General features: G+C 42.1%; 1 protein-coding gene and 1 pseudogene across 18 annotated transcripts in view; one reads left to right on the top strand and one right to left on the bottom strand.

The window, feature by feature from the left end:
• Positions 1–19,356, bottom strand: part of RBFOX2 (RNA binding fox-1 homolog 2) — a 271,018-nt gene that overhangs the window by 246,558 nt on the left and 5,104 nt on the right. The gene's annotated exons all lie outside the window — the stretch shown is intronic.
• On the top strand, positions 10,689–10,944 carry LOC123780942 (small ribosomal subunit protein eS21 pseudogene; annotated as a pseudogene).

The following is a 19,356-nucleotide window of genomic DNA, read 5'->3' as shown; positions in this document are numbered from 1 at the left end:
CTGCTAGACAATAAATCAATATTTTAATAACAATTCCAAAATAACTTGTGTCCAAGGAGTTCAAAGCACCTGGCTTTAAGTAATATGTATGTGCAGCATGAGGAAGACTGAAGCTTTAACTTTTGCACTTTAGGATTTGTGCTAATTCACAACTTTGTATTACACTTACCTTTATTCTACGAAGGAAGGAAAACAGAGGGATGGAGGGAAGGAGGAAAAGAGGGCGAAGGAAGGAACAAAGGTACCCAAAATGTGTTTTACCTCCCGCATACAAAAAATGCATCCTACTTGGGGTCTCAGTAGCTACCTTCCTTGTGTCTATTTTCCTTTGCTTTTCCTTGATCTTCTCTAGGGCTGTTGTGGGTTTTGTTCAAGTCCTGGTTTCTATCTCAGCCCCACTTTGTGCCTTTTGCCTGTCTTCCTCCCATGTCTGCCTACTAACCTCTTCATCTCTTTCCCTATCCCTGCCCCTAACTTCACATGTCCACACAACACAAAAGTAAATTTCACTCAAAAGCAAACAAATGTTATACCTGAAAGTTCCTTACAATGTTACAAATCATCTGATCTGATCCTTTCAGTTTAGGAAACTGAGGCTGCGATTACATAATTTGCCTGATGTCACAAAACTAATAATAGAGCTGAAACTAAAATCCAGGTTGTTCCATTAAAATTTAAACTAAAAGAAAACACAGAAAGTTATTTTTATTTTTTTTAAGATTTATTTATTTACTTGAGAGAGAGAGAGAGCACACACAGAGGGAGAGGGAAAGGGAGAAGCAGACTCCCTGCTGAGCAGGAGACCAATGCAGGGTTTGATCCAGCACCCTGGTATCATGACGTGAGCCGAAGGCAGACGCCTAACTGACTGAGCCACCCAGGTGCCCCAGGACAGTTATTTTTAAATCTGAGTGGAGAAGGTCTTTCCCAGGGGGAAAAAAAAAGATCCAAAATTTTGAAAACACCTTATATATTCAACTACATTCCAAAACACATGCAACACATACACATGCTTGTAAGCTATAAACAAATTCAAAGGACAAATGACAAAATGAATGGAAAATTTTGAACGACAAGAGCTAATTTCCTTAATGCATAAAAGTTTTTAGCAATTAAAAAAATTCTTTCAAACCTGAGTGCATGACAAAGAAATACAAATGAATTTGAGACACATAAAAAATAAATCCCAGGGGCGCCTTGGTGGCTCAGCCCTTAAGCGTCTGCCTTCGGCTCAAGTCACGATCTCAGGGTCCTGCTGAGATCGAGCCCCACATCAGGCTCCCTGCTCGGCGGGAAGCCTGCTTCTCCCTCTCACACTCCCCTTGCTTGTGTTCCCTCTCTCGCTGTCTCTCTCTGTCAAATTTAAAGAAAAAAAAAGTTAAAAAAAAATCCCCTTATACTACAGACATACAAAAAAAAAAAAAAGATCAAGATATCATTTTTCCCTCAGACTGCTGAAAATCAAAGTATGGAAACAGTTTGCCTAGAGGACAAGAAAAAGTCACTCTGCTTTGCTGTTCACAAGAATATACAATTTTGGAGGCTGCTTGGCAATACCTACCAAAAATTTAAACACACCTGCCCTTAGAAACCAACAATTCCACTTCTCAGACTCTGCTCTCATGTACTTACCTCACACACAGAACACATACACAAGCAGCACTGCTTACAGCAGCAAAAGACTGGAAACAACCTACATGTCTAGCAACAGGAATGTTTAAACAAATCATGATTTAAAAAAAAAAAAACAACTTTCTATGGAATACTATGTGGTCATTTCCAAAGAATGAGGTTGATCTGCATAAACTGAAACAAAATGTTCCCTAAAACATTCTGTCTAGTGAAAAACAAAGAACCTTTAGGTGTATAAAGGGGTATGCATCTTTAAGTACATATATAAACAGAACTCCTCTAGAACAGAACAGAAACTACCAAGGCTTCTATCACACCAACACTCCAAAAAGAACTCTAGGACTCCTCCAGTTCTGTAAAAAGCTCCTACATTGGTAAATTCTTCTTGACTAACATGCAATAATCTTCTTCAAAAGACTCATCCCCTAAAACCTCTCCCTGAACTCTTGAACCCTATACACGGAAGCTCTCTGTTCCTTCTCAACCCCTTCTTTGCCCATGTACCAGCTCATCACCTGGGCTCCCTGGCAACCTTTTCACACCTCTATAGCTTTGAATTTTTCTTCACTCAATATTTCTCTATATTAACATTAACTCATTTTCCCCATAAACCTACCCCATAGCCTTCCAAAGCCTAAAGGCCATTACTAGGACTTGGAATTCTCTTTGCTCTCCCAACTGCTGCTTTTCTATCAATTCATTTCATTCATTTTTCATCAAACATTTATTGGGTGACAACTGTATATCACATATATTATAATAAGAAGTAAAAAAGAGAAACCTAACACCTGGTCCCTGTCTTAAGAAACGCCCAGCCTAGGACAAATGTTCCAAAGCAAACCTCTTGCACAGCATCTAAGAAAAGGAAAGAAAATAGATGCAGGGGAGGCACCCTAATGTTCAGCTACACATCCCAAAACTGACAGCTCTGGCTACCTCTAGAGAAGGAATTGCAGGTGGTGGTTGAAGTCGCCACTGGCTTTACATGTCTGTTTCTGGTTTTTTACTTATAAGAATATATCTGCATATTAATTTATAATTTAAAATATACTTTAAAAAGGAAGTGATGTCTAGCTAATCTTTATGCTCCTATGCCTATCTAGCGGGCTGCCTGGCACATAAGTGGAGCTCCACAAACAATCCCTAAATAACAGCACGAACAGATGTGCATAGTTCTACAGAGCAGAGTGGAAGGAGGAGAAACAATCATATCCTGTCGCCTTTACTCAACAAAGCAAATGCAGCGTTTCTCTACCTCGGCACTACCGACATCTCAGGTTGGATCACTCTTCATGAGGGGGCTGCCCTCTGTGTTTTGGGTGTTAAAGCAGCACCCCTAGCCTCTACCCAGCAGACACCAGCAGCACCGCGACAGCCACAAAAATCAAAAACATCTCCAGCCGTCACACCAAATGTTTTGGTGGGCAAAATCTCCCCAACTTGAGAACAACCAAGTTGATGCTTCTACATCATTCTCTCTACTTCCTCCACTGCCATGACCTTCTGTCAACCTGCCCAGTGATTCCAATGCTTCGTCCTCAATGATGTCAGTCCTTGGGCTGACAACACTTTCAAAGCCTCCAAGTTCTTCCACCTCTTTATTTCCAGCGGGCTTTCCTCTACCATAATCATCCATCTGATAACTGTTCCTTAGGAATCGTCACTACCCGAACCCTTCCGACATCAAGATCCCAAATTCATATCACAAGCTCCTGTCCTTTGTCTTCTCCCACCCTCTTACTGCCTGAAATTGTTTGGTCCGGCTTCCCTATGCCCAGCCCAGGGTAATGTGCACTTGGCTACACTCGTGGGCTTCTCACTACAGTCTGAGAAAGTTAAGAAACCATCAGGACCAACTCAATCCAAGCTGCCCCTTAACTGAGACTTAGTAATCTTTTTATTTCACTTTTTGATGAATTCTTGCTACACTGGAACAGCACCTACTTGTAAACTTTCTCTCCTCAAAGTGTCAAGAACACCCTGCCTGCAGACTACTCTTCTTCCCTAACTGAAGGAAGGAGGTCCTCTGACATGAGCTTAGTCACCTGCCTTCTCCTTACCTCCTACACATTTGGTGCTCAATAAGTAGGAGTGAAATTGAGGAAGGAAAAACATCATGGCTTTATATTGGCTCTATTTAAAAGAGTGATTTTTATGAAAAAAAAAAGGCTCTAAATCTCATTCTAATTCAAGATTTTATTCTACAACTCTAAGTGACCTCAAGGAAAGTCAACATGCCTCACCAGTTTCTCAACCTACCCCCACCAACCTGTGGCACATACTGTGGCTGCAAAGGGAGCCTTGGGGTAATCAATAAAGCACAGTGAGGTTTTAGAGTGAAAAATAAGATATAAGCTCCAATGGTAACTGACCATACAACGAATAAGAAGTGCTGCCCATAACTGTGAGTGACACTCAATTCCATAACTCCATGAGATGCAGGGAAGTACCTGAACGGGCTAAGAGAGCATCGATGGCAATCCCACATGCTAAAGACCCATCGCTTGGTTCTCTGTGAAGAACGACCGATATTCTCTAAGAGTACAACGGCCCCGCAACAGGACACAAGGGCTTTAAGTAATTAATCAGCAGAAACAACTGTACAGTATCTTTAGAATTAAATGTCCTGTTTTCACCCACCCTAATGCCTTCCACAGGACAAGCTTACCGTCAGAGGAAACAGGCAGCATACACACTCCACTTAAAGAATCTCCAGGTCCCTACCGGATCTCAGGCATAACACTTTCCACCAGCTTTTGTCCCACGAGATAATTATGGAATAAGAAGCCTGGCAAAAGCTTTGGCAAAATAGAGCCAATCGTTTCTCAAGACATGTTCTAAACTTTTTTCTTGACCTTCAGCTTATGGTAGCTTAGACAAGTATCTTAAAAGCATTTCAAGTCAGCCGTTTTTGGTAACTTGGGAGCAAAATTATTTTTAGCTGAAAAAGTTTATTTCAATCCCTCTCCCATAACTCAGAAGCATCTAACCAGGTTTGGTTCAAGCTTTCCAGAATAAATTTTCTTTGAGTGAATTCAAAGCATAGGATGTTCCAGCTTCAAAGGAGAAACTTTCTCCTTAAGAGGCACTGACAACCAAGATGTGCTAAGACACAAGATATTTAAAAAACAGAACAAAACAAAGATCACTTGCCTACCTGCCATCTACCCTGGTATACTGTGAGATTAAGCACATTAACATTCACTAAATTTTTTGAACGCCTCTGATGGACAAAACGTTGTTACAGCATTCCGGGCTATGAAGAGCAAAATGCGTGCCTGCGTGGTAGAAAGTGCGTCACATAAACTTAAATATGATGAAAGGGAACATCAGGTTCAAGTTGTTTCCATGCACCACTCAAACCGTGATTCCAAATAGAGAGAAGGCCTCTTCAAGGATGAAGAGAGCTGCAGAAAAATAAGGAATTCTGCTAGAAGACAGCGCAACTACACACATTCGACATAACCAAATACAGATTTTCTTTGTTCTCTCGTTTTTCTTCCATGAACAAAGAGTGTCCTGCTCCACCTACCATGAGGTTCTGTTCCTTGACTGGTCAGATAATCCAATCACCATCACCATCATGTCAACTTCAAGAACAACGGTATAGGATTGCAGGAAGAGAGCAGTCTATGGGTGAACTAACGACCAAAGACACTTCGGAAAACCGATATCCTCAAGCCCTCCATTCCCACCCCACTGACCCACCTGCAGTTCCTCTTGCACCTTGTCCTTGCACGTACTCCGCTTCTGCCTGGAACGGCCTGTCCGTCCCTCTCCTCTCCCTGCCCGTCCCTCTCCTCTCCCTGCCCAGCCCCTACTCACTCACTCAGTCCTCAGCAACAGCTCCTGCAGAATGTTCTCCCTGGGCGCATGCCACCCAGCTGGATAAGAATCCCTTTATTATGCTCCCATAGAAACACTGTACTCATTCCTATCAGGGTACAGAAGCTCCTCTATTACCCTCAGGTTAGGTCTGGAATGAAAGGCTGTTCCCAAGTCCACTAGTTCATAAAATTCCGAAGTGAAAAAAATCCAAGTAACCCATTAGGTGTACATCTAGTGAGGAAACATTTCTTAAGAAAACTGGTTTATGGTAATGGTTTACTTGTTTTATTTCTTCTCAACTCACTTTATGATTTGCTCTTGACTCTTTATGATTGTCTGAATTGTTGAATAATTCAACCCGTACAGGTATTCGTCACCTATCCTCTCACATGACTTCCATTTGTAATCCTGTCTACATTTATCCACCCTTCATATCATTTTTGTTATAATCAGAGGTTTAGCCTTATGGAATAAGACACAGTTAATAATAAATATAAACCAGCTACACCCTATATACTAATAAACAATGTGACAGACAAAATTAAAATGGCCATGTGCCACCACCGGCACTGTATTCTTCTTTGTGGTAAGCGGAATTGGCACAGTTTTGCTCTAACACATGACTTTATTTTTCTATGAAAATGAGCAAATTCAAGTACTATAAGTAAAATAGCTCCTATACTTAATTCTTACCTTATTTTAATAAATTATTTTTAAAACAATACAAGTATATAATACAAAACTCTAAAGGCACAAAAGACTACAATAATTAAGTCTTCACCTATACCCCTACTTCTCTGTCACTTAATAACCCTCCCCAGAGACAACCCACTACCTGAATCTTGTGTTTCCCGGCAAAGAGAGTCTGTGTGTACAAGAATATATGCTCGTCTTCATTACAGAACAGTAGCAAACTGTACACTTTTCTGTACCTTGAATTTTTACACCTGGTGTATTTGAGTCTTCTATGTTTGTTCCCGTGGAGCTGTCTGATTCTTTGTAATGGCTGCATGATATCCCATTCTATGAATGTACCTTATTTTGGTTCACAGATTTCCTGTCAAAGAGCATTTTGTTTTGTTCAACTGTTTGCTATTTCAAGTAATTTTGTAATGTATATTCTCACACACAGATGCAGAAGTATCTGTTGGATAAATTCCTAGAAATAGAGCTGCTGAGTCAAAGAATACATGCATTTTACGTTTTAGCAGATATTGCTAAACAGCTTTTCATGGAGGGTATGTGGCTTTTCACCCCACCAGCAACATGAGTACCTATTTCTCTACCTACACACTTAGCAATACATTGCATTATCAAATTTTTATTGCCATGTATAGTTGTTCCAGAAACTTCCCATGATTAACTTCACAGATTCCATAATAACATTACTTTAACTCTGTAACCCCACGGTCTAGTGTGTTGCATGCATTCAAATGCTGTTAAATGAATGAATGAACGACTAAGCAAAAGAGCAGGGGTTTTTTGGGAGGCCTGCCGGGCTGAGATGGTGGAGTGTGTGACCTGATCTCAGGGTGGTGAGTTGGAACCCCATGTTAGGCATAGAGATTACTTTAAAAAAAAAAAAAAAAAAGAGTAGGGGCTTTTACACAATGAGAGGTTTACCTTTTTTTTTTTTTTTAAGATTTTATTTATTTGAGAGAGAGAGGGAGAGAGAGAGAGAGAGATCACGAGCGGGGGAAGGGGCAGAGGGAAAGGGAGAAGGAGAAGCAGACTCTCCCCTGAACGTAGAGCCTGACACGGGGCTCGATTCCAGGACCCTGAGATCATGACCTGAGCCGAAGTCAGATGCTTAACCAACTGAGCCACCCAGGTGCCCCGAGGTTTACCTTTAATATAAGGAACAATGAAGGTGATTTAAATATCAGCAATGTTCCCCTTTTAGAAGGGGGGGGGGGAGACAGGGATCGATGGATTCTGATTAAAACAGTTTCTCCTGGGGGTTTTTGAAAAGCAAGAAATACTTGCTCGAAATAAAGTACTGTCCTACCTTAAAGACATATAGCCTATGTTCAAAATTTCAAGAAAGGAGAAGGGCCTCCAATCCAACTCCCAAAGGAACAGTAAGATTCTTTCTCTGAAACTGCCATGGGATCCTGAAGCTTCTCACATAATATTTTTTTTACACAACTTTCCAAAAAGTCAACTCTCATCGTGTGCTATACACAATCACACAGCTGGTTAACATTTCATTCATTTGCTTCTGTACAGTACCTGGCACAGTTAGTGCTAAAAATCTTTCAGGGTATGCAATAAATACTGAACTGCGCACTGCCACTGGTCAGCACATGTGTGCCATGGTCTTAGGTGGCCCTGCTTGGTGCCACGACCACCACTGTAACAACAGGTAACACATACAGTGTTTACCATGGACCGGGCGCTGCTCCAAACACATTTCACTGTATACACTCATTTAATACAACTTTGCCACGTAGAAACTACCTTCCCCATTTTACAGATGAACCACTGAGGCACAGAGGAGGTAAGTAACTTGCCCAAAGGACACACAGGTAAGTAGGAATAGAGACGATCTGAATCTAGGCACTCTGATACCAGAATGGCTTTTAATCCAGGATTTTAATACAGTGTGATAATTGCTCTGACAGAGTTGTACACAGAGTATATGTTCCCAAAGTACTAGGCTTTGACATATACTCAGTGTATACCTCCATCAGAGCAATTATCACATGGCATAAAAATTATCTGGGTACACATCTACTTCCCCACTGCAAATTCAAGTTTTAGTATCACGGCGCCTGACACTACCAGACTCAATAAAATCTTTAACTGAGTTTTAAGTTAAAAGATTGAATAATAAAATATCATTTTTATTCCTTGCGCTGGTACTTCTATTTCCAATGCTGGTCCTCCTTCTGCTCCTGTGTGTCATCATTTCCTCAGACCCATCTCCTCTAAGGCAAGATCTGCTTCTCAAATTGTGCTACTTCCCTAGAGATGCTGGCCAAACCTCTCAGGCTGCCTTGGGTACATTCTTGGGAGTCCTGAAACACCAGAGAGACCCACACCACCATTCCTGCTGGGTAGGGCACTGGCAGTAAAGCTCCCACCCCACCCCCCACCCCCAGCAGCCACCAGCATGGATCGGTGGCTCTTATCAGGAACGTGGAGTAACTTGAACCACCTGTCAACCCATGTCTCGCCTGCTAAGACAGGCGCTTTCTGCTATCAGGTTGCACAAATACCTAGAAACCTTACACCAGGTATGAAGGAAGAAGCAATAGGGGAAACAACAGAGCATCTGGTGGCCCGCCTGCTTCCATTCACTGCGTGGGGCCAGGGACTGAGCAGGCCTCATTCACTCACGGCAAAGCCTTGGGCCCATAAGGACTGTTTGGTGAGATTAGCATCACCATATAATGGAGGTCAGCATCCACCTAGAGTGCAAGACACATCCCCACTGGCCTCATTCTCCAAACAGCTAGAATGCTACCTCCTCTCTAATGTCCTTGTGGAGACAAAGGTCCACTGCAGAAGCTAACTCTGAAAAGCAAAGTATTACTTCATATCTTTAAACACAGAAATCTCTAAAGGTTAACAGAGCTAGAGTCAAGCCTAAGCATGCAATCCTTAATGCTATGTCTGAATCAGAATCCATTGTCTAGTATACAAAAGAAAAAGCCTGTGTTTGTTGAACCATATGTATTTACTCCCCATCAGGTCTCAGTGGCAGAATGGTCATATCCCAAGGATGACGAACATTCCCTCGGTCCTGGACTGTCCACAAACACAGGGGTTAAGTGAAACCAACAGCAATTACGGCTGCTGAGACACAAACACCTCCTAGGAACTAAACCTTCCTTTCTCATAATTCAACACCAAACTTGGTTCACTGAACAGCCTCCTGACAGCAGTGACATTCAATCGGGATAAACTGGACATTCTGGATGTGTCTGGTATAGAAGATGTCATACGGAATAAAATCAAACTGCAGTTAGAGTCCATGTGCAATAACTCAAGGCAGATCCTGAGTATCATTACTAACTCAGTGACAAAGAGGATATCTGACCCAAAAAGGACCCTTCTACTGAAAAAGACAGGATCGGGAGCAGCTGACTGGGACAGGTGGAGAGCTGAGGATGCCCATCTTTTGCCTAAATGTCTTTAAACATATCATTGGTCAGAGATTTGTAGCGTATTCACATGAAAGAATAGAGATGCTGATCAGGTGTCTGAAAATAAAAACTCGAAACATTAAAAAGAAATATTAGGTCTCCGACCCTGTGATTCCATGGAATGCAGACTCCCACTTTATAAGGTCTTGTACTAATCAGGGTCATCCTTACCAGAGACATTTAGACATAGTTATCTCAGTAGCCCAGGACAGAATAATCCTAATTCCAGAAACCTAACAAATAAAGGAAAAAAAATCTACAAACCGCTCTGATCTCCAAATACAGAGAAAAGAAAAGCAAAGTACAGATAATATGCATATTAATACCACCATTTTGAGTTTCTAAAAGGGAGTGGAGAAAATACTACGTAGGTGCTACTCTGGATGGCTACCCAGACAACTAACCATACCGGTTACCTCCAAGGAGAAAACTAGGTAGGTGGAAGAAGGCAGAGACTTTTTGCTTTTTGCGTATTTTGAATCATTTACCATGTGAGTATGTTAAATGCTTAAAAAATAAATGACAAGCGGGGGGTGGGGGGACACTCCATGTAAGAAACCCTCAGAGAAACCATACCAGAATAGTAAGAAAGACTAAGAAATGAAAGATTCTACTTAGACCTAAAGCCAAAAGTTTGAGCTTACTGCTTGCTGTCATACATGCTCTCTGAGAGTGAAATAACTGAAATGAGCACATCATCTCCCTTACCTGATTGAACCAGGGAGCTGGTCAGATAACTTCCAGATGCCTTCGGCTCTCATTTCATACTGCCCACCATTATCAATCCCATGATTTATCTATTGCTGATCTATTATCTGATCAATAATAAAATTAGAGATGGGATAACTCTGAGGCAAGAAACAAGCAAACAACAATAACAAATTACCATACATACAGCAACTAATTATCCTATTGAAACTCCCCCAAATATGAACTACAGGAAAGTGAGATGAACACATGAAGCCTCTAATACAATGCCTGGCACATACAAGTACACACTAAATTTTAGCAAAATCCCAGTTCAGAGCACTGGCTACTTCCTGTGCTTGTGGTGGCAGCAGCAGGCGCGCCTTTGACATGCAGACTGACGCCGGCAAGTTCGCGGACCTGTCCGTGCCATGCCTCAGAAATGCTCTGCCAGCAAGCACACCGTTCGCACCAAGGACCACACATCCATCCAGATGAATGTGGCCAAAGCTGACAAGGTCACAGGCAGGTTCAACTGCCAGTTTAAACCTAGGCTATCTGTGGGACCATTCGCAGGATGGGTGAGTCAGATGACTCCATCCTCCAACTGGCCAAGGCCAACAGCATCGTTTCAAAGAACTTCTGACTGGAGAGGATCATGGATGTGGAATATTCATCATAAATAAATAGAAAAATTGAAAAAAAAACCCACTGGCTAGATCCAAATTACTGAAGAAACTGGGAATCAGTGTTGACTTCTATATAAATTAACTGTCAGGTAGTAGACAAGATGTTTTCAATATTAAATATATGTCACATGAAGACAATGAGTTCATGTTCACTATTCATTCTTTCTCAGCCATACCCTTTGGTCTGAGGGGCACGAGGCCCAAAGGTAAAGGCACTGAATAAAAAGCCACAACATCTGGTAGAAGCATCAGTTTTGCCACTTCCTAGTCATGAGGCTTAAAGAAGTATATCTTTACCATCTGAAAAATAGGAAAAAGAATCACCTATTTGTCAGGGTTGTTGTAGGGAATAAATAAGAACCTGTATCAAAGCATTTTATAAACTATAAAACATAATATAAATCTAATTATTGTACATTTGTGCCATTTTAGTCACCAAGCTTCAAATGCAAAGATGATGATTACAGGAAAAAGCAACAAAAATTATTAAAGAGATTTTTACAAATAGATCCTATAAAGACTGATTTATTTTTTTTTTCAACAAACATTTATTGGGTTCTTATTATAGTATCTCTCTGACCGTTATGGAAAAGCCAAAGATACAAAGACTAAGAGACTGTTCCTGCCTTTAAAGAAGTCAAGGGTGCCTGGGTGGCTCAGCCAGTTAAGCATCTGACTCTTGATTTCGTCTCAAATCATAATCTCAGGGTCCTGGGATCGAGCCCCATGTCCAGCTCCATGCTCAGTGGGGAGTCTGCTTGAGATTCGCTCTCTCCTTCTCCCTCCATCCCTTCCCCCTATGCTCGCCCACTTTCTCTCTAAAAAATAAGTAAATCTTAAAAAAAAAAATGGGGTACAAGAAAATAAGGCTTGGTAGTCATGATAAAAACGCCTATTAGATATTGAACACCTACTATATGCATCAGGCCCTGAATAAGCACATTATATACATCATCTCTTTTAATTCTTACACTATATATTTTACAAGGGAAGAAGCTGAGGCTTAGAAAGGTTAAATAACTGGGGCGCCTGGATAGCTCAGTCGTTAAGCATCTGCCTTCGGCTCAGGGCGTAATCCTGGCGTTCTGGGATCGAGCCCCACATCAGGCTCCTCCGCTGGGAGCCTGTTTCTTCCTCTCCCACTCCCCCTGCCCGTGTTCCCTCTCTCACTGGCTGTCTCTCTGTCACATAAATAAATAAAATCTTAAAAAAAAAAAAAAAAGGTTAAATAACTTAGCCAAGATCATACAACTGTGACATGGAAAAGCTAGGGCTCCAACTCAGCTCTGTCTGGAAGCCCATTCTATTTTTTTATAATCTTGGAGTGGGAAAAACTTTTCTAACCAGGATACACACACACACACACACACACATACACACACACACCAGAACCCATTCCTGAAAACATTAGTAGACCTTGTTACATTAAAAAAAGAAAAAATTAACCTTGGGGCGCCTGGCTGGCTCTGTCAGTGCGGCATGCGACTCTTGATTTCAAGGTTGTGAGTTCGAGCAGCCCCATGATGGGTGCACAGATTACTTAAAAATAAAGAAAATCTTTAAAAAAATAAAAAATAAAAATAATTTTTAAAAAAATCTTTAAAAACAAAAATAAACTTCTGATATAGTCATTGAAAGTACTGTGCAAAGGCATGCAGAGAGTTTTCTAGTGTCTGTGTGGAAGAAAAGGAGAGGATAACACAAGAAACAAACAATGGGGGTTAGTTGTTTAGTGAAGGAGTACAGAGCACTTGGGGAAGCAGATACTTCACTAAATACATTTTTATAAATTTAGAGTTCCATCTGCTTATGAAAAGTAAAATGTGATAGTTCAAATCTTGTTTAACTCTATTCCAAAGTGATTTCATTTTTATTTTCTCAGCAGAATGACACCTATTCAATCCATTTCTCAAGGAGCAATCGATGGAAAAACAGCTTGGGACACTCTGAATTACACAATTTCCTCGCCTAAAACAGGATGCTGGGCCAGTCAGGCTTTTCTCTTGTATCAGAATTGATACTTTTTTGTAAACTGAGGTATGGTTGACAAAATTGTTTAGGTTTCTTCAAACTCTGGGATGCTGTTAAACCAAACAAGTTTTTACTATCTGCCTAAAACTAACACTGAAAGAGCAAATCATGGCAAAGCTCAAATCCAGTGAGGGTAAAGGATCCCCACACAAGCCCAAGAAAACCAAACACAAAGGTTTCCTGAAAGAGGCTTCCCAGGATTAAAAAGCAAAGGATAACACTTACTCCAAACTACTCCTAGAGAGAAACAGAAATGCGAAGTAAGCATAAAGGAAAACTGCACATACACACAGATACACGGGTATCTGTTAATCACAGCATTTTTACACAGCTGACAAAAATCACTAATGGTCCGTGATAAGCACCTTTCTGAAAGACTTCTGCTGCATGTACGCAAAATGCCAAAGTTAACCAATTGATCTCCAACACTGTAAAACACAGCCAGATCAAAGCCAAAATGCTGCAGCAAAAAAATCTATTTGGAATCACAACAAGCAGCTAGAGACCTGTAACACCAAGTAGAGGGACCAAAAAAATGTGTCCATAATGCATACGAGCAGCAGCTGGGGATGGGGACGGGGCTGCCAACAGAAACAGTAACTTCTGAGCCCCCACACGGACCTTTTACCTATGACCAGCATCACTTCAAAGTCCGGGATGATATCAAAATTAGCCAAACAGCTTGCTCAAAGTCACGAGTCCGACTATGGCTTCAAGTAGGAATACAACACACAGAACACACAGTAAACCGTGCAGCACAGGCCGACATATAGGAAACGGCCCCACATCAGTGACAGCTGCGCAGCACCTCTCCCCCTTCTTCGCACCAGTCTGCCCCTGCCTTTCTCAGAGACACACAGCAGCGTAAGACCAGAAGCGTGCTTTCAAAACCGTCCTACCAACTCCCCGTAAGCCTCGCCAAAGCTCCCACTGTGAGAGGCAGCCATTGTGGAGACTTCCTGAAGTTCCAACAAAGTCCTCAAACCCATTGTGCCAGCTATTGACAGGGACAGTGTTCCTGCAAGTCTGTATGAGGTGCAAACCAATGAGTGAAGCTTTGTGGACGCTGGGAGCCACCACAAAACGTCTTCCAATTCTGCCAGGTCTCGCTTTGAAATCGCACAGTCTTACTATCCCATCCCCTGGAAACCAAGAAACAGCAGGTGAAAGCTGTCAAAGCCACATATTCAGCACATTAGGGGACAAGACAGTCTGAGTAGAGGATAAGCGACCTCATTTGCAGACTCTTTTGCAAAGGATCGGGGGCTAAGAAAAGAGGGGAGAGAGAGCTAAACAATTCCTGCTTTTTACCCAAAATTATTTTACTTTTTTTAACCCAAAATTATGACCCACCCTCCTCAGAATTTTTGCGGCATACTGAACTGCAGAAGGAAAAAAAAGGAAAAGAAAACCTGAGGCTGTAAATGTAACTATATAAAAATCCCCAAGAGAGGATGACCTACGAAATTAAGCTCCACGCAACAAGGGCTAACTATGCAGCTGCTTTTCTACTTGCCTAACAGTCCAAGATAAATAGAGCAGCCTCATGGAAGCCCACCAACTTCCAGGAAAATGGAACCAAAGTCCTCCTGACTCAGGACAAACCACATACCCCTGAAATAAGTCCCTAAATGAAATTCATATAGGTCTGTTTTGGAAATCATTCGGGCGGACAGCAATTAACGCCCCCTCCTCCAAACAGCGGCCAACGTGCAGAGGAAAAAGCTGCTCAAAATAAGGCAAATGGAAGAACTTCCCATAAGCCTCCGTTCCAAACGTGTTCCAACTCAAGCAGTAGCTGGAGCCCACACTGAAACCCCAGAGTGCCCCCAGACCAGGTCTGCGCTTCTTCTACTTCCACTAGGACAGTTTCTGCCCCCGCCCACACAAAACCCCATCGCTAAGAGAGTCCCACGGCAACCCTGCCCATCCTGCATGATAAATCATGCCTTGCTGTGATATTTACGATTAGGATCCAACAAAATCGATTCAGCCAAAAAGAAAAATAAACAGTGTGCCTCCTCAGAAACCACATGCCTGGAATAAAATATCCAATGCTCAGAGCAAAAATCTCTTTTCCTCAGCAAAGGAGAAACCAAGGAATCAGCCTTCACATGGGAAAAATCCCACATACCAAGGTATTATCTGAGGACTTAGATTCCTAAAAAACCCAAGTATTATGGTTGAACACACCCAAGCATTATGGAAAATCTAAACTTCAAAGGCTGTTTCCACCCTTGGGAAAATGGGTCTCTAAGCAGTTACTCAACCATTATCATTTAGCAATTCAAAATTGTCATCTACTTCATAAGCGGTATTTATCATGTGTCCCGTGCCTTAAGTCCTCAGCTGAAATTTCTAGATGCCACGTATGTGCAGGACACGTCAGAAGGAAGTGATATTACTGGTTGCTCGCTCTCTCATTCCCTTCTTTGAACCTGCTTTATTCGTTCAGAATCCAAAAAGCCAAAGGCATTACAAAGTATACTTGGTTACCTGTAAAGGGGCCCCAACTGAACTAGTAAGGGAAGTCCTGAGGTTAGAGAATAGGCGAGGATTATATAGGAGCACAAATCAGAAGCTGAGAGGGAAGGAGGCGGGGAGAACAAGGGACAGGGGGAGATGATTCTTGTAAAATACATCTGTGACTCTATTTCCAAGGTTGTGGTTTAAAAGAACGCTATTAAGCTTCCTCATTTTCAAGCACATCCAACGAGTGATCTGGAAAGCAGCATGCATTTTGTGAGGAGTCTCAGTTGGTATTTTTCCTGTATCCACAAAAGAAGCTATAATAGCTTATGAAATTCATTGGTTGAGAAAGGAAAGGTTAAGGTCCACCATTGATCAAATGGCCTTAGTCCCAAATGGTGGTAATATCTCCGAACTGCAACACTCCAGAATCTCTCAGCAGCACTGTAAAAGGCAGATCAACAGACTGCTCCAATGAACTGGAACAGGTTAGCTCTAATTGCCCCTTACTTGTGTGGTTCCTCTCTTTTCCTTAACCACACCATCACAAAGGCGCTTTTTACACATACACACGTGCACTCAATTAATATCTGAGCACAGGAAACTAAACATTAGGTTGCCATGTCCACCCAACACATTCAACAGTTAAATTCCACCCCCGCTTCTGTTTTCAAAGACCTCTTTCTCACCTTTAACCCTGGTATCAATGGAAAGATCAGGTACCATTCACAAATCCCACAACACCCAGTCTTCACATGAGCTGGAAAGCAGACCAAGGGCCAGACCCCCCAGGGAAAATCTGGAGAAACAATTAAAGCCATCTGCAGGCCCTACTGAGGAGCAGATAGACAAAGTTCAATTCAACAAGAATGATAGTTTCTTGACTACTGGGGCACAGGCACAGTGCTAAATCCTAGAGATCCCAAAGGATCCTTTGATCACACAGTCTGGGTAGGGGTGGAGGAGCAGACATCTGAACAAATGGTAAAGCAAAATGTGCTAAAACAGAGCTATGGACATCGTGTTTTACAAATCGGCAGGATGTGGGAGGGATGGGAGCAGACCCAAAAGGTATCCAGAAAGAGTCAGTATCCCAAATGATTCTTGAAGACTGAGCCTTACGGATGAGAGAGAGAGAGAGAGAGAGAGAGAGACGCTGAGGCAGGAATATCAAGCAGAAGAAAAACAAACAAAAGCACAGAGGTATGAATGACCTCTAGTGGCACAGCATACTCAGGAAACTAGAAGCCCCATACCACGGACTCAGAGGTGGACTGTAGAAAATTCAATGAGACTACAAAGACAGGCCTAAGTCAGGCCAGAAGGAGGCCAAGCGAACGAATGGACTATATCTGGAAGTCAAAGCCAAACTATCAAGTGTTTTTAAAAATTAAGCTCTTTCAGGTGGGTGACTCTTAGTTGTCTGCACATAGGTTTGGAGAGACTAGAGAGAGACCACAAGAGACAAAGGCATCCCAACTCCATTTCCACAAACCAGAACAAGAGCAAAAAGTGCCATCTATTTGATGTAATATATTTAACTAGCAAACCTTGTAACATTTGAAACACAACCGACATTTTCACCACTCTTGCATCCCAGGTACCACCCGAACAGCAGGGCATCCGTCACACACATTCCCAGTGGAGATCCCACAGGTTCCACGAAAAGTCCACATGCTCAATGCAGGCATTGTGGTAACTCACTAGCTCTTTTAGTACTTGGCAAAGAAGCAAACATCTCCTCTTCCTCCTTCTCCTCCAACTAGAAAGCCTATTCACCTCCTCCACCCAGATGACGAGCAAATTCAGTTCAACACACTGTTCATCTCTAGTAGTCCCCAACTCTGACACTTAATCAATCGGAAACGCATTAACCACTCCATGCTGAGCAAGCAGTAAGCAGGAGCTCACGGAGTGCTGTACAGCAGGTTATAAGGGAGGCAAGGAATAAACAGTTACTGCTGGGCTCCATGATAGACACTTTAAATCATCTCAGTTACTCATTATGGCAGCTCATTAGAGTATGTATTAATTCTCCCAGTTCACAGATGTGTAATCAGGAGCTCAGATGTTAGACATCCTACCAAAGGTCATTCATCTGCTAAGTGGAAGAGCCAGGAGTCAAACCCAAAATGAGAAACTCTAAATAGTGTTTCTTTCACTACCCCATACTTCAAGTATACATGGACATCAAACATAATGATATACATTAAGGTTGGTTGTAATAATAGTAATAACAACATCTCCCCCTTTAAAAACTAAGAGGGAACCCATAACGTACAGTCTCAGATCAAGGGTTCACTCAGAATAATCATAATTAAGTGATCACAACTGGGATCTCCAAAAGCTACTAAAAAAGATTACCACTGAGCATTGGTGACCCAAAAATACTCAGACTCAAATAACCAAAGCAACTTGGCTATACTCCAGAGAAATATATTGAATCTTCCATACACTTTCCCCTCAGAGTCCCTATGACAACATCTGAAAAAACTCATGATTGCTCACTCGTTCTCTCTTTCTCTTTCATAAGTGATTTCCCAAATGACTTTACCCACCCAAATTACAGAAATATGTCCAGGATTCACATGGCAGTTCTGATCCGATTTGCCCCAATCCTGGCTCAAGCAGCTTTGCACTACCCTCCTAACTAGATCAGCGCCAGCCAATGGGTTTATTCAAGCTGATCTGTGATGGATTAGATAATGAAACCTTAGCCATGTAAGCTGCCTGCCTGTATTGGGGCTGTAGGGGAGAAGAATAAGAAACTCAATACTCCTAGGGGCCACCTAAAACACCAAGTGCACTCGCCGTCCCTCGCTCCATCTGTCTGCTCATCCAATTACTGCCATTTCCTTCCCATCATCCCTGAGCTCTTCCTTTCCATCTCTGAAGGGAGGGCACATAGGCACCAGAATACAGGCATTTACTATGCTCTACAAATGCATATCAACAAAAATTCAAGCAAAGCCATTCACTAAAATGACTGTCTTTACTGTTTCTACAAATTATGAAAGCCTGGCGTCAAACTGACGGCCTGAGAGATGTCAAACTGGAGCTGCGCTGGCAACATTCTTGTTTACACGAAGTAGAGGAGTGAGTCTTTCTCCCCAATCCTGTAATCTTGAGGCCTGTCTGCACCAGTCTGTTTTATACCAAAATGAAAGTTAAATCTCTAGTTAGCTTCTGTTATGTTCACGTGTCAGTGCGAGAGAGAAAAACATGACAAGGTGGCTAGAAAATGGGAGAGGGAGTTGGGAGACAAATTCAACTCAGGCTAGTCTCGTGAGTCACCCTAAAGAACAGTCCTACTTTGAATTCAGATCTGTCCTTCCTCTCAAAGACATTCTGGGTGTTACATTCACAGGATCTCCCTGTGAGTCTTGAAAAAAATCAGTAATTTTTAAGGTGACTGTGCCTCAGTTTCTCCATCTACAATACTTACAGCTCTGATAGTATTACAGGCTGAATGTCTGTCTCCACAAAATTAATATGTTGAAGCCCTAGCCCACAGGGTGATGGGGGAGGCCTTTGGGAGGTGGCGAGGTTTACTATAGGTCTTAAGGGTGGGACCCCCATGATGGGATTAGTACCCTTCTAAAAAGAGGAAGAGAGGGATCTCTCTCTGTCCAGGAGCAAACGCCCAGAAAAGGCCATGTGAACACAGTGAGAAGCCAGGAAGAGAACCCCTCAGCAGACACCAAATCTGCCGGCACCTTGATCTTGGACTTCTAGCCTCCAGAATTGTGAGAAATAAATTTCTGTTGTTTAAGCCACCCAGTCTTTGGTATTTTGTTATGGTGCTCGAGGAGACTAAGTAGAAATGAAAAATTCAATAATTTTTGTGAGACATCGTTCATGAAATTACT

This window comes from Ursus americanus, chromosome 17, assembly GCF_024610735.1.
Source record: "Ursus americanus isolate L20-20 chromosome 17, mUrsAme1.1.p, whole genome shotgun sequence".
Lineage (NCBI taxonomy): Eukaryota > Metazoa > Chordata > Mammalia > Carnivora > Ursidae > Ursus > Ursus americanus.
The sequence above is the reverse complement of the archived record's forward strand: the minus strand, read 5'-3'. Positions and strand labels throughout refer to the sequence as shown.